The 15933-nt window shown below is 40.2% G+C and overlaps 1 protein-coding gene across 3 annotated transcripts in view; it reads right to left on the bottom strand.

Moving 5' to 3' along the window:
- Nucleotides 1–15933, bottom strand: part of TNRC6B (trinucleotide repeat containing adaptor 6B) — a 52237-nt gene that overhangs the window by 29689 nt on the left and 6615 nt on the right. Inside the window, exon 1 of one of the 3 annotated variants that reach the window (XM_053468657.1) lies at nucleotides 9849–10386. The exons of 1 other annotated variant lie outside the window; for it this stretch is intronic. The gene's annotated coding sequence lies outside the window, so the exon portion shown is untranslated. Of the gene's footprint in view, nucleotides 1–8830; nucleotides 8976–9848; nucleotides 10387–15933 lie in introns of those variants that run through there. One more of the 3 variants, XM_053468658.1, reaches the window with a different exon arrangement.

The raw sequence follows: 15933 nt of genomic DNA, 5'->3' as shown, positions 1-15933 counted from the left end.
AGACCACTTTGTGCTACAAAATGATACAGCGATAGATCCCCTTTAACAAATACTATGATTTGTAGAACAAAATGTTATTTGTGAGTATTGTTAAACAGATTTGTACATATTAGCAGGTTCCCTCTAAAAACCCAGGATCTATATCGCTTATAGGAGCCGGTCTTCACATTCTCTCTAACCATGAGTGCTATCCAGAACGATGTATCACAACACAGACTACTTTGAAACTCATTTTTATTTTTGCTTAACCCCTTAATGACAAAGCCTGTACATGTACGGGCTCAAAATGCATTGTTTTTAATGGGTTTAGGGATCGCCCATTGTCCTTAAGGGGTTAAAAATTGACAATGCCATTTATAAGGGACAGGGTCAGCATCATGTTCTGAGAATCAATCTCTACTACTTGTTCAAAGACATATAACCAAATCCGTCCCGGTCTTTAATATATTTAAAACAAAATACAAGATTATCCAGTGGACGTTCACGCATACATTTCCATAAACACTTAGCAGCCTCCACAGCAAACTTGCCACATATGAGACTGAAATCCTACAATGGTTTCCTACAAATACGCCACTTCAGATGCCTTTCCAGCATAATCCTGGGGAACTATTTCTGCAAACGCAGCTTGTTATAATCTGCTTAAGCACCTCGGCAGAAATAGGTTGAGAAAAGTGCCCCAGTATAGAGACTTGCAGGATTTTGGAAGACATTTTATGTTATCTAGTTCTCTGCAGGGCAGTCTGTGCAGAGTAGATCTTTAACAGAATAGTCTCTTCAGTGTCTGCGTGAAGCAGATAGCGCAGGAAAAAAGCACATCCCGCTCACTCTGCTCACCATCACCCGAGGTCACCCCGTGAACAGAGACCTACGAAAGCGTCCGCGCACGCACGTTCACAAACGTTTAAAGAACGCGACAGCTGGAAATCCCCCAAAAAACGTTAAAAAGTTAAAATGACCAACAACTTCAAGTTTATTAGTGCCAGGTAGAATGACAAAGCAGTGTTTGGACATTGAACTGGGCAACACATCTGGACTGAATACTATTGCAGAATTCGAAATCCAGCAAAACACAAGGTATTGATCACTCAAGTACAAAACTGTGAGCTCTTTTAAAAATGTTATGTCTCAAAACGGCATATAAATGTAAAGAATTAGAAGTAAAACATAAGGCATTGGGTGCTCTTGGTAGCCAAGCCCCAGGTTGATTTAAGAATAAAAGTTATGTCAAGTTCTATTCAGGTGCTTAGCAATTCTTACAATGTCTTTACAAACGTCTGGTTTGAACACTGCTAATCGAACATCAAGAACCATGGGTTTCAAAAGTTGGTTAGTGGTCAGTTTTGTGTTATTTCTATCTATTTGCCACGTGATACGCCATATTTTTCAACTATATACCTTGTGTGGAGTAACTTGCCTTCTTCATCCCTTTTATATCCCGACTGTATGTAGTGAACAGATGGCACACATCACATATATCTCTTCAGTGGGGACCAGAGAGCCCAGCCCTTTGAGGGGTGAAATTAATGAAGGACACAGAGCTCAATCATAGCTCAAACGCGGCCAAACCCAAGTACTGAAGCAGACCACCGTAATATGATGTCATATGCCATTCCATGCACACACCAATCTGTGTATTTATTATTCACACGCCTCTGATATAAACATGCACAAATAAGATTATGAAGGCCACCTCCTCTAGTCAGTCCATAAAATAATCCTTCAGCAGGCTGTGGAAGAGCCTGTGGCAATCATGGACTGTGACCTACTCCCTCCTCAACACCAAGCGATCCCTGGCAAAGCATAGGGATGGCTTGATAAAGACCTCTAGTAAATGTCCTTAGGGGGAGGGCTCCCTGAATGACCATCCATGCAATGTCCGTATGTCTATTGATGCCACATTGGTCCGTGCAGTTGTGGCAGTGGGAGCAAAGAGCCTGAGATGCTCTTATCAGTGGCCTTGGTTCTGATGAGCGAGTGAATCACACACGGTGCCCACAGGTCTGGTTTAACTCCCTTCAGTTTCTGCTCCTTTACAAATTTGCTCACATCCAAATAAAACCAAGGCAGATGCCAACTATAATGGATGGAGCCGGCCCCGGGTAATAATCAGCCCAACACACAACAAAGCACAACATACAAAATGGAAAACTGCAGCTTCAGAAATGCAGTGTAACATCTCCTCTATTACCTGGTTTCAGAGCTTCTCGCTACGTGCAGGAAAGCACTCGCGTGGACAGCACACTTATAAGAACTTACAGGCATTTAGTATGCATACAAATTCATCTTCTTAAATGCAAATAGCAGGGCGGCAGAGAGAGACAGCAAATGCATAAATGAATGCCTGTTTTTGCATGCAAAAAAATGTTAAAAATGACACTTCATGCATATGATGGCTGGAGTGTGCCTTTAAGATGCTTACAACAATAAATTCATTTACTAAATAGTTGATATCTTGAAGAAGCTTCTAAAGATCAGAAAGCAGTTACATAGTTAAAGTTGGAATACAACCTGCCTCCATTTGCAGCCCCCATTTTGCATTTCCCCCCCCCGCCTTTGATATAATTTAGATAAAGCGTTTTCATCAGAATTGTGCTGACAATCATCCCTGCTAAATTAGCCCTTTTTTAATAAATTCATTTTAACACAAAATCATCCATAGAGACTCTGTTTATCCCATGCATGTTTAAATCAATTCGCTGTATTAGCCTCTACCACCTCTGATGGGTGGCTGGTCCATTTATCATCCTCTGTAAAAAGTAAAAAATTTATGACACCTGAAAACACTGACCTTTTGGTTTTAGATAATTTTTACTCCTAGGAAACAAAACATTTATCACATGTGCTCTACAAGCTATACCTGTTGAGACCCCGTAGTCTTTCCTGGCCATTGCTATCCTGCATATCATTCACCATTTTAGTAGCCCTTCACCGGACTCTGTCCAGTATGCCAATATCCTCCCGGAGACGGGGTCTGCAGAACTGCACATAATATTTTATAAAGGCTACTATAATATTTTATATAGTGCTACTATAATATTTTATAAAGGCTACTATAATATTTTATATAGTGCTACTATAAATTGACACCTTATCTTCTGGAACTACTCCTGTCCATAGCAACTGGCTGAATAAGCTTTTAGTAACTTTGGGTATATCCCACAGATTATCTGTTAGCTTCCTATGTCAACACTACAGAGGTACTTTGGCAGTCATCTAGTTGTTTATCCTCATTTATATAACTCCCACCACTTTTACTTTAATAATTCTTTACTTTTTTTTTTTTTTTTAATTCACTTCTCAAAAAAAAAACCAAACAAAAAAACCAAACATATTTTGTTAACCTGTCAATGTTCCTCTTCCTAAGTGTTGGTGCATTTAATAAAGCACTTTGAAGCTTATCTTTATATTCACCCTGATCTTCCTCATTCTGATTATAGATCTTAAATGCTACCTTCTCCATTATAATTATATATATATTCCACAGTGGTTTCCCTTTTAGTCTTACTAACAAGGTTAATGCAATGTTTTGCTGCTTTTAACAGAACACCTATTAAATAAGAATTTCTCCTGGCCCCCCCGCTTCATTTGTCCAGATCGTCACACTCGCCTACATTTAGTTTCCGTTTCAGAAAAATCAGCATTCCTAAAATCCAAAAGCTTAGTTTAAGTGCGGTGCAACACAAGCTCTTGTGGTAAACCACACCGATTGAAGATACGCTCTCCTACGATGACATCCAAAATAAAGTCTTGATTCGTAGATATGAAATCTAGCACAGCCTTCTTCCTTCCCTACCGGTAATGTAAAAAGCCTTGAAAAATGCCTTGAAAAATGAATGTGAGATTGTTGGATTTGGAGTAGGGCATAGTCAGGGCAAATCCAAATGAGAACAGGGTTAATAGCTAAGGAATTAAGATGCCCAGATGGCTGAGACAGGCCTGAAATGACAGCATTTTATTACCAGACGATCGCCAGCGTTCCCAGTTGAGGAACTGTTCTTGGAAATGCACTTTTTTTTTTTTTTTTTTTTTTAAGCGGTATGCCTGCCATTTTTCTGCAGAATCCCCCCCTTTATATGCCACCCCAGGTATCTTTCCAAAGAGCTTCATTTTTATGTTCAGCTTCAAACTTCCAATGTCCATATAGAATAATATAGTAGGACGTTCTTAGCCTTGGCGGTGGGATAGTGAATCTCCTCCATGAGGACTGTTTTGCGATAGAATATATCAAAATGTATGTCATTTCATAAGGAGAATCATGCTTCCGGCCCTTTAGATTAAAAAAACCCCACAAATTCTCAATTTGTTTTACTACACAACCAAGTTCATTCAGTAAACAGAGATCCAGACCATATTAAAACGTTCGTCTGACTAATCCAACGATCCATTATGAAGTCAAGTTTGGTGGGTTTCTTGGCTGAATAATCACATTTATGAACATCTTGCGGATTTCACCATGTAAAGTCCAGTTTACACCTTCAACCAAATAAGTGCATCCCCTGGAAGAATAAAAGAGCTGGCCCTGGATAATGCATAGTGATAACAGGAAGATAGTAAAGACTTTTGTGTTGAGATTTAATTTTTTCCCTCTTATCTCATGGGTAACCGAGTTATGAATCTTTTGGATGAAATGTAAGACATACTTTACCGCAAATGACAAGAAAGTATGCCACTAATCACAGCAAGGAGACTTATGGGGCAGAACCAAACTTTCAAGAGTATAGAACTCATAATTTGATTGCACACACAACAAATTCTAGTTTACTTCTATCGAGAGGAGGCTTTACAAGACAGCCTCCGCTAACATGACAAGAAGCTTCTTCGATGCCGTAGGCGGGTGTAGTACATAATACTATTGTAACACCATGTACTTGAATGTGAATTTATATTAGAATAGTCTAAGCAATTCTATTATACTAAAAATAATCTTGCCCACTGTGCCAAATGCCAGGAGGCAACTTTGCATTTTCATTTTTACTTCCACAATCCAATTAAAGCCATTATGATTGACTAAAAAAAGTTTACTTAGGAAAGCTGACAATGTAAGATGTGATAAGGTGATATCGGTAATATTGGTATATGACCCCCGGCTGGCCTGTCTAGTCTGCTCCTAAAATGCTTAAACACAAAGGTGTGGGACTCTACGCCCAAGGAAGGATGCAGAACGGAGCCAAGTGCGCGTCTCGCAGGTTTTAAACCCAAATTCAAAGGCTGGTCCCGACATCCCTACTATAGAAAAACGATATTCAGATAATCTAAAACAAAAAAAGGAAAAAAAAAAGTTTACAGCCATGGTACAAAACCTATTTTCATCCTCCACGATCCCAAATGTCTTGCCACTGATTGGTTCTGCAAGCCATCAATAAGTGGCAGTAGAATTCTTCCAAGGAAGTCAATGGGATGGCTTTACACGAGTATGCAGTGCGCAGAGCCAGCGCTCATTTTCTAGGAAGTGAAACACATGGCAATTGTACACCTTGCTTTTTGGCATGATGGCCTCGTAAGTAGATTCTCTAGAGTCCCTAACCTTCTCTTTGGAAGACCAATCTTCTTTGGTCATTATGGCTTTGATAGTTGCTATGAAACCATCTCTAGACTGATTTGGATCAATAGCTGTTACCCAGAGATGGGTCTGGTGGCAAGAACCAGCATTAGTTGGGTTTACATTGGGTGACTGGCCCAAATCAGGACAGATTGTTTACCAAGCCTAGTAATTGCCTTTGGGGACACTTGCTCGCTGACTCCCTCTATATAGTCCAAAACCTATAAAACGATCTCACCAAAACCAATGGAAAAATCTGCAACAGTGCATAGAACCAGTTCTGCCAGGCAAAGCACATTAAAACCAATAGCAACCAACTGTCCTTAACGCTGGTTAAAAAAAGTTTAGCATCTTTGAATTAAGTTACTGGGAACGGCCATGGCCTACCATGGATTAGAACACGGTTCTGTTAATATAGCAAATATTACTACTATGTTCACAAGTTCCTTACTTAAGCTTTGTAAAAACTAGGCAAAAAAAAAACCTAAACAAGAAATGGTTAACTACAAAGACAAAATTAGCAAAAATACACAATATATTTGATATGTTTTGATTGCCTCTTATTGACTTTTTTATATTATAATATAATGTCCATAAGAGGCAATCAAAACATCCCAAGAACGCGCCTGGACCCCCTTTTTGGTCTTATTCACATACTTGCTTAATATTAATTCCACTTAACTACGCATAAGTATTTTGAACATATATTCATACAAATGTTACTAGCCAATGCAACAGGTGACTGCTTAGGAGGTGAAACGCTGACAGCCCACCCACAGCGTTGGGTGCTGCAACTGCATTTTCCTACCCATCACAGATGGACTTGTTCCATAAAATCTACTGAATTTTACACAATTGTAACTAAAAGCAGCATTAAAAACATAATTCCAAGTAGTTATAAATGACCAAATCATTCTCAGAATAAAATACATTTAGAAGTTGGAGTTGGAGAGAGCAAGGCATTGTCCAAATGATACACAAACGCCAATGGAGCACTCAGGCTCAGAGAACACTCTCAAACAAAAAGGAACATTAACATAACAAACATGAGGGAATCCCACAAATGGCACAGCAGGGAGTAGAAGACCAGCCGCGTCACTGCTTGTTTACAGGCTATGCAATGACATAACACCCCTAGCCATAGCCCTGCATAGGCCTCTTTGGTTTGAGGGCACATTGCCCTACCTACCACAGCATCACACAGCATTCCAAACCAACAGTAACCATGGCAATAAAGGTACTTGGCCCAGATAATACCCCCGAGGCCAGCAACGGTAGGATATTACTAGCCCTTACAGACAGGTCCAGTGTTCCAGAATCTATTGACTAAAATGGTGGAATCATGGCCATCAATATATAAATTGAGCAAAAAACACGGGATAGCATTTAAACTTAACTGCATTAAAGTAGATCTCTAAAAAGGACAACACTTAAGTGATGGTAAGATAAATTATCTGTATGTAGAGTGCTACATATCACATTTGTTATGAATTGTATCTTTTTTTTTTTTTTTTACCATTCTAGTTTTTACATAATATGATTTCAGGCATCAGTATTAGACATTTGTTCTACTTCTGTTGTTTCTGCCCCACTAGACAAACAAAAGTATTTCACAGGGTTAAGTGGCCAGACACCGGGGGAATGGACTTCATTAGCATTGCCATATAGCATGAGCTCACCAAGGGGCGAGTAGGGAAAGTCACCTAAAAGATCACAATTACCTACAGTGGCAGCTTCTAGGTCTGCACATAAAAGGAATCTTAAAATGAAAGCAAGCCAACTTTTTGCCAGCGCTCCATTCCTGTACACAGCACTGTACGAATGCAAAAAACAAAAAAACTAACGCAACGTGCTTTCCCATAGGATTTATTCTCTTTAAATGACCGACTAACCCTTTGTGGATAATTCCAGTCTGTCCATTTAGCTGCATCCTTTCTGAATAGTCAGTTTTATACAAGACATTTGAAGGGTACGACAAAAGTAGAACTGACAGACTAAGAAAGTGTAAGCTTGTGAGCAGGGCCCTCTTTACCTAATGTATCAATCCAGAGGATCAGAAACTAAACCGTTTTACAAGCAGGAATAACAGAGGGAAATGTTGAGCACACAAAGTGGAAGCTTAATTTAAACTGTTTAAGCAAAAATGGCTGAAGTTAGTTGAGAAGTCAATATAAATTGTGCGTCCCAACGGGTACAAAAAGAAATGAAACACACTGAATAAGCCAAAAGGGTGAAAGGACATATGGAGAAAGTACTGGTGACTCTTGAAAGCGGATTCTACAGCTTACGCCCTCGATTGAGCAGGGCCCTCCTCACCTGTTGTCTCTGTTAGTCAATCTGTTATGTTACCTACTACTTGTTATGTCCTGTCCACCCATTGTACAGCGCTACGGAATTTGATGGCACTATATAAAACAATAAATAATAATAATACTCCATTGATAACTATCATTGTGTTGAGTGCAAAAGGCAAAGCAGCCAAATGAGCTGCTTGCTTTTTCCTGTAGAATCGTATGTACCACAATACAATTACTACGTGCATACACAAGTATCTTTGCATAGTATAAGAAAAAGTATGACGGAAACGGTACGGACAAAGGGGGAAAAAGGACATTTATGCATTTGCTTGGCACTGGGCATTTAGCATTTCCAATCGCAATAACAATGCATACAGACCCTTGGTATGAAAGTACTCCTAAGCAGCTAAGCTATTAAAATGTAGATGAATTATGACACATCTGAAAGCACAACACAAACAAGACAGTTATACAACAGAGAGGAGAGCCAGGACCGTCCCACCCCCCGCATTGAATCTTTAATTGACCGTGCAGTAAGGAATTTATGCGCGGATCTTTGCTCGCATGCGAATGGATCACTACAAACAGGTAGGAAAACAGAAGCAGTTGTATCAGATCACTGCCCGCAGATTCCGTGGGTTCGTCTAGAGAGATTATATCGGGAGATGCATTATGACAGAAAGGAGTAACATTCATGGGAGCGCAGCAGGGTAAAACCCCTCAACATGTAGGCGTTCCAGCAATCCACAGGATAAATACCCATTAAAGGAGGCAGCTGCTCTAACATTCGCAATACATGTCTTCGTTCAGATAGGTTGAGCTAATCATACAGACAGGACAACAAACACAGACGGACCCAAAACGTAGCGTCTTACACTATTTTCTTTTTAAATTGCACTAAACAGGTAATCCTTTCTTTCAAGGTTCAGAAGATATTGGCGATTGACCTACTGTTTGCCGGCGCACATAAAAACCATTCTGTCAAACCTACCAACAAGTTGTTTTCCAAACCACAAACGCGTCTATAAACGGCCCGCCAAGAGACGACACGCAAATATATTTCTGTTAAATAGAAAGGAGGTAAACTGCGTATGTAGAAGACACGTCTAATCCTACGGCTCGCTGCTCTCAGCGATTAGCACCTCTTTTGAAGCCTGCAGAACCCTTTAGCTTTTGAGAATATCTAGTCCAGATGCAGATCAAAACACTGCAGATCCAGCAGTTTTGGTGTATATACAGTAGCTGTACGCATTCAGCTCTGAGAGAGAGAGAATTATACACCCCAACCCCCACCATCCCCTCCCCTCCTCCCCCTCCTCCCTCCCTTCCTTCCTTCTCTCTCTCTCTCCTCCTGTTAGGCCTCGGTGGTTTTGAAAATGCAAATCCGTTGATATTTACGCAAAACTCACCAGCGCAGATTTCAGAATTAAAAAATCTAAATGAATTACAGTGTCATTTTTCTTCATCCGAGACAAGAAAACGGAGGCTTCGATTTTTTTTATTTACGAAAAATGATGAAAATAGAAAAATAGCTTGATTTAATAATGCAACATAGAACACGGAGCTGCAGAGAATCTTGGCATCGCAAGACCCAAAAATGCATAAAATGCACAAATGTGCGGTAGTTAAGCGTACATGGAAATAAATAAATAAAACATGGGTAATATGCCTCCACGAGTTCATTTAGACTCGCATATGTGTCAAAACATTACACTGCAGCAAATACACAAGTGCTTTACAACCCCACATCTGCTGTATACATGACACTGTCTACAACAGAGAATATACACACACACGCTATAATATATACATATATATATACACACACATATATATATAATATATATATAATATATATTATACATACACACATATATACATACACAGAAAAGCACGGATCATAACACAATCTAAATCCCCTTTGCGCTACACAGAAACGAATTGCAGACCGCAGGAAAAAAGCTAATTGAAACACGAGACGCCGCAGAGAGATGTGTAGCAGTACTGACCTTATAAAGTGCAACTGTGCTATATTCCAGCGATTTGAGGCATACAAGGTAAATCCAGTACAAAAAACATTAACGAAAATACACTAAATAAAAATAGGACGTAAATGCAAAACACAACAGCAAAAAAACTCCAAACACACGGCTTCTATGTTTTTTTCTTTAAAGGGAAATGTGCATAAACCAGAGACTGGCAGCCATTTTGCATTGATCGTTCTCTCTGCTCTCTCCTCCTCCTAGCTCTCTCTCCCTCTCTGAAGGAAGCTGCTTTTTTGTGACCTTCAAATAGAGGCAGGTCATGTGATCAGGGCTGGAGCTGTCAATCAGGAAAGCTGGTGAAGAAGGGGGTGGAGCCTTAAAGGGCCAGTGTAACTTGCTAAACAGCAGCGTCGATGCAGCTCTACAATGCTTGTAAAAACCGACCCAGCAAATATCCAAACAAACATTTCACTCCAGATTAAAATGATTCATAGTCTTAAATGAGGAAACATGGCAAATGGCATACCACATAAACACATGTATACAGTGTATTTACTTTGCCTGCCAGGCTCAGGATTTAATCCCGATATAAGCTATCCTGCTAACTAGCAACAGAGAAAGCAGCGAGGCATTGGCTTCCTGTAAAGTGTTTTACGTACGGCCCGGGAGGAGGAGACTCGGATATTTCACAAAAACTGTTACATCGCTTGTTTACATTTTAGAATCCAGTATTAAATGTTGCAGTCCAGATGTGTAACTAAAGAAAACAGATCTCTGGAAGGAAGCAAGTACCACAATTGGTTATTGAGCCTTATGATAAACTGGGTGTTATATAAACAACCTGTATTTAATGATCTCTAAATAGGGCATATCATCATACGGTGATTCACTAAGCACTCAATGTGTACACACAGTCTCCATGGTTTACCCAGCTGGGCCGCTCAGGTGCACTTCAGGGAAACTGGCTGCAGGAAATCAATTTAAAGGGACAGGTTCTGCAGACAAGCCCCCCCCCCATGCATTTGCAAGGGGGCACCATAAAACGATAAACGGGTCACATCTTTGACATGCGTTAAAGTGGATATGGTGCCTGGAGTGCCCATAAGATTTCCACATAACTCCCACCATACTCATCTCTTTTGCCACACAGATGAAGACTCAAGCACGTTGGCCACTCAAACATACTTCGTGCCATGAACCGAGTGCAGCTGGACTTTCCTTACTTCTGTGGTAGGATTAAGGCCATAATAGTGAAATTCCCTCCATTATGACTCCAATATCAGACCCTGATTGCTGATGTTAGGTAGAAGATAATTCATATGGTCTGCAGAATTGTACAAGACACTGAATATTTTGGATCTAAAGATTGAAACAGTGAATACAGATCATTCTGCAGCAGCGAAGCCATCTCGTAAAATAGAGGTCATTTCTTTAATCAGTGAGCTCTTTGCTTCATATTTCTTGACAAGCTAAATAATAGCTTTTTTCTGTTTTTTTTTATAGCAGGAAACAAGAGAAGCCTAGATGGGCCAAATGGTTCCTCTCTGCCATCGCAGTCTATGTTTTCTATTCTTACATCTGCACATTGACATACATTCGGCCACCTTTGCTAAGCATTGTTACATGAAACTCTCTGCAGAGAAGTCTTTAGAATGCCCAACAAAACGGAAACCGGACACCACTGTCAACTGAAACAATGCGTTATAAAATGTGTTGGCCATAGCGTGGTGCTTCAATACAGTAATATTGTAATCTTTTTACAATTTATTAACCATGCAGTACAACCCGCCATCCGTGATCATTTATGTGTAACATTCAATTTCCCAAATACAAACAAATTCTATACAGGCTAGCAGAAGAAAACAAAAACCCAAACCTACATTGGAGCAGCTATGTATATTAAATCATCACATCAGCTACAACGTACACGCAGAACAATACTGTGGTGGCTCTGGATCCCATGATTCATAAAATGCCGTGTGAACACTAGCTTACCTATATAAGCTAGATACGTAGCAAAACATTTCAAGCTGGAAAATTCAGGAATTTTTGACCATCTGCTGCTTAAAAGCAGTTTTCTCTCAGTGGCAGCAAACATTTGTGAACTTCCCATTAGCCGAGCTCATATCTCAGAGATTTACTTCCGCCAATCCTCAAATCGCGAATAACTGAATAAATGGGGTTTCCACATAAACGCGAGGTTGACAGGATCTGTTATAAGTAACACCAAAACATAACTGTCCCTGAACAAGACATACTTTGGGGGACTATTCAGTACTATTTTCTTTAGCATTAATTACTGCCTAACATTTTTGTCGATTGCTCGAAAACAAAGAATTTACCCACAACCCACCGAATTGCCCCAAGGAACCACGAAGTGTCAACCGCACTTAGCCTATAAGACACAGCAGGTCACCATTAAGACCCACACAGCATTAATACAAAGTCAAGTTTTGGCCCTTAAACACCACAAATACTCCGGTCAAAATAGGTATATCACGCAACAGAAAATGGGCGAGAAAACGTATTCTCACGAATAGTTACATGCTGGCTGTCAGTTTATTTTGCCCTTCACTTTTCCATGCATCTCGTGCACTTTATTTTCTTTATTCCCTACCGACAGGTTTCTCCATGATACTGCCCTAGTTTTTCTTTTGTGCTCTCAAACACATCATCGCCTCACCCATTTTTAGCATTCTCTTTATTTTAAGTAGTTTAAGCGCCTCCTACACACTACACAGTAACTAAAAACTATGAATAGTTAATGTGTTGCGCCCAGAATTAGAATGGCATCAAAATGATGTAGACACGCGGTGTCCTTAATTATCTGTAAGGTAGCCGGCGATCACTTTTCTGTTTAATGATGCATGCTTTTTTTTTTTTTTGTGTATAGAAAGTGGTCAGATTTACCTCAATTGCCTCTTGTAACAATAATATAAAATCACAAAAGCAAGTTGCAGCTTGTTGGCACTTTATTACATTGACCTAGATTAGAATGCTGAAATAAAGAAAGGGACATGGAATCATGCATGCTTTCAAGGTAATTAAGTGGCAGTTATTTTTAAGGGCATCACCAAGATTAATATCAGGGGGAAACGGTCAGATTTTTTAATTGACATAGATAAAGAAAACCAAAAAACATGTCCTTCAATCGAAGTTGAAATTGTGGTTAACTCTGAACAGTTTTCCTTCTGAATTTTCTTGCGAGTTGGTTAGTCAGCAATCCGATTTAGGTTCATCGAATGAGCAAAATAAAGTTGCTAACATCAACCACTGAACTTGTCTAGGTCTAGTAAAGAAAAGCAAAGGTACCTTGATGCAAATCCAAGCAGCGAGTGCCGCACTATCTTGGCTCTTTACTAATAAAATGAAGGAAAACAAGAACTCGTTCACAGATGCTTCAGAAAACGACTACATTACCGAACGTACACAGTTCATTAAGCGTAAATATACAGAAGCACCATTAAGTGCAAGGCATGCAAAGTAGTCGTATATGATGCATCACATTTAAGAGGGACACTCCAGACATCCGATGCATTTTAATACACATGACAGCTTATTCTATTTTGTCCATGAGAATCCATCGAGATTTGTTAGATTAATTCGCCATCTTTCCACACCCCTAGATCCTTTACTTACAGATGCGTTGTGCCAAGCACACCTCCGGCTTACCAGTGCCTACAAGTGTTATACGCTTTTGTTTAGGGCTGCAACAACTAATCGATAAAATAGATAATGAAAATCGTTGACAACGAATTTCATTATCGATTAGTTGCAGCAGCTCCTACTTACAGTCCCTCCCTGCAGTCACTGCCGATTGGCTGCAAGGAGGGACAGAGAGAAAGGGGCAGTGCCTATCGGCAGTGACTGCAGGGAGGGACAGGGAGGTGGAAAGGGGCGGGACCAAATTGCCAATTGGCCCCACCCATTTCCTATACCATCCTAATGGCTCAAGAACTCATCTAACTGGTATAAAATTAATATTTGGGCTACTGAAAGTTAGGGGTAGTTATAGTTAATGGGGTGTTTAGGGTTAATTTAGGGGCAGTTGTGGTTGATTGGGTCTTCAGGATTAATTTAGGGGCAGTTATGGTTAATGGGGTCTTCTCTTCAGGGTTAATTTAATGATGAGGACTGAGGGTTAATTTAATTAAAGTTAACTTAAGGTGCAGTTAGAGGTAAAGGGGGGCAAACTGAGGGGAATCTAAATCCTGGGGGCAGTGAAGATTAACCCTGTATTTATTTATAAAAGTATTGTGTCTGTGAACGAGTCTGCAAATATATGAATGCACTATGGGATATCAGGGGGGTATACGGCATACCTGGGGAAGATGGAGTGACATATCTGGGGGTATAAGGCATATAGGGTATGTAAGGCATATTTGGGGAGCGGAGTGGCATATCTGGGGGTATGTGGCATATCTGGGAGGCAGCGTGGCATATCTGGGAGGCAGCGTGGCATATCTGGGAGGCAGCGTGGCATATCTGGGAGGCAGCGTGGCATATCTGGGCTCAAATGTGCATAACGGGGGGGGCAGGTTGGGAAATAAAAACAAGAAATGTATTTTTATCAAAGTTTTTTTATTCTGCTGTTTGTTTTTTACATCCTACGTTACTTTATATAAATAAAATTTTTTATCCTATTAATCGATAAAATAATCGGCCAACTAATCGATTATGAAAATAATAGTTAGTTGCAGCCCTACTTTTGTTTTACCCATAGTTTTTTTTGTTCTACTTTTCTGAGGCTACTGACCAGTCTGACCGATCAGCAGCCCTCACTACGAATGGAGCACTGCATTCATTGTAAATGCGAGGCTTCTATTCATAAAGAAAGTGTCATGGTATCACGGCATCTGAGACTTCTTGAGGACTGCCTCGGGTGTTCTATGCAGTCTATATACGTTTTGGGTACAATTTTTCACAATGGCATAGATTGTAATGAAGGTTTAAAAGTAGCCGTAAAGTACTTCCAAGAAACTCAATGGGAAGACTTTACACGTGAGCCCTGCATGCGGCATTCAGCAGAGCCATTCCTTGACTGGGGAGGAGTACATCGCATGCACGAAGATGCAGTCGGCTAAATCTACTCCAGGACATTTGCAAAATGTATAACGTGAAAATTGAAAGGTGCCAGACACCTATCACATGCATCAAAGTGCATATGAAGGACTGTCCGTTTAAAGTGGCCACACTGCTATCGTATGCATTAAAGTGATGGCCGGACAGCAATAACGGAAGAGGTTAACATACTCCGTTCACTCAGAGCAGAGTATCTACCTGGCTCTCCGCAATAAATCACAAGCTGCTGCTGACGTAAGAACAAAAACTACACATTGCAGGTTTTGTTTTATTTCAGTAACCCAAATCCCACTTGTGACTGTATTGGTATTAAGACAGTCTGGTTACTGAACCTAAGAACTAGAAATAAATGTGCAATCCAGCCAGGTGACAAAACCGATTTTTTTTTTTAGTATTGTCTGCACACATTCATTCATCTTGTGTCCAAAGTAACACTGAACTAGAAGCGAATTACATTTTGTACATAACAGCACTGTACAGGCAGATGCAGACTCAAGTGATCCGTAATATGTCAGACACAGGCCACCCATTCCCTGTAGGCACATCACATATTAACACGGATTGTTAATAGTGTAAGAGGGCCGAGCGAAGCATTAGCCGCATCACACGGATGCCTCTTAGAGGATTAATTAAAATGGCTCTGTGGCAGGGAAGGTCTTTTTAGGAGACAAGCATTTTGTTTCAGTTATTGTAAACCTGAAATAAGTAGTACATTGATAGTTTCGTCACCACTATAGCCCCACAGAGCACAGCTGACAGTAAAAGGGTTAAGCCTATTGGGAACATGTTTAAGTTCCTGAGAAATATGTCAGCCAAACAAGATTACATGCCTGAATGCTCTCCAATCTGCCAGGGATGGGAAATGCCCAATGCTCCCAGGAAAGCCACTAATTACAATATATAAAGACACAATCACGTGTTCTCTGAACAACATACAACCCACCATCCACTGGTGATAAATTCAGATCTCCACACTAAACAAATGAAAACATTAAAGGGGGACTCCCACTATAGCTTATCTTTTATC

This window comes from Spea bombifrons, chromosome 6 (assembly GCF_027358695.1).
Source record: "Spea bombifrons isolate aSpeBom1 chromosome 6, aSpeBom1.2.pri, whole genome shotgun sequence".
In the NCBI taxonomy this organism is placed as follows: Eukaryota; Metazoa; Chordata; class Amphibia; order Anura; family Pelobatidae; genus Spea; species Spea bombifrons.
Note: the sequence above shows the minus strand (reverse complement) of the source record. Positions and strands in the feature narration are given on the sequence as shown.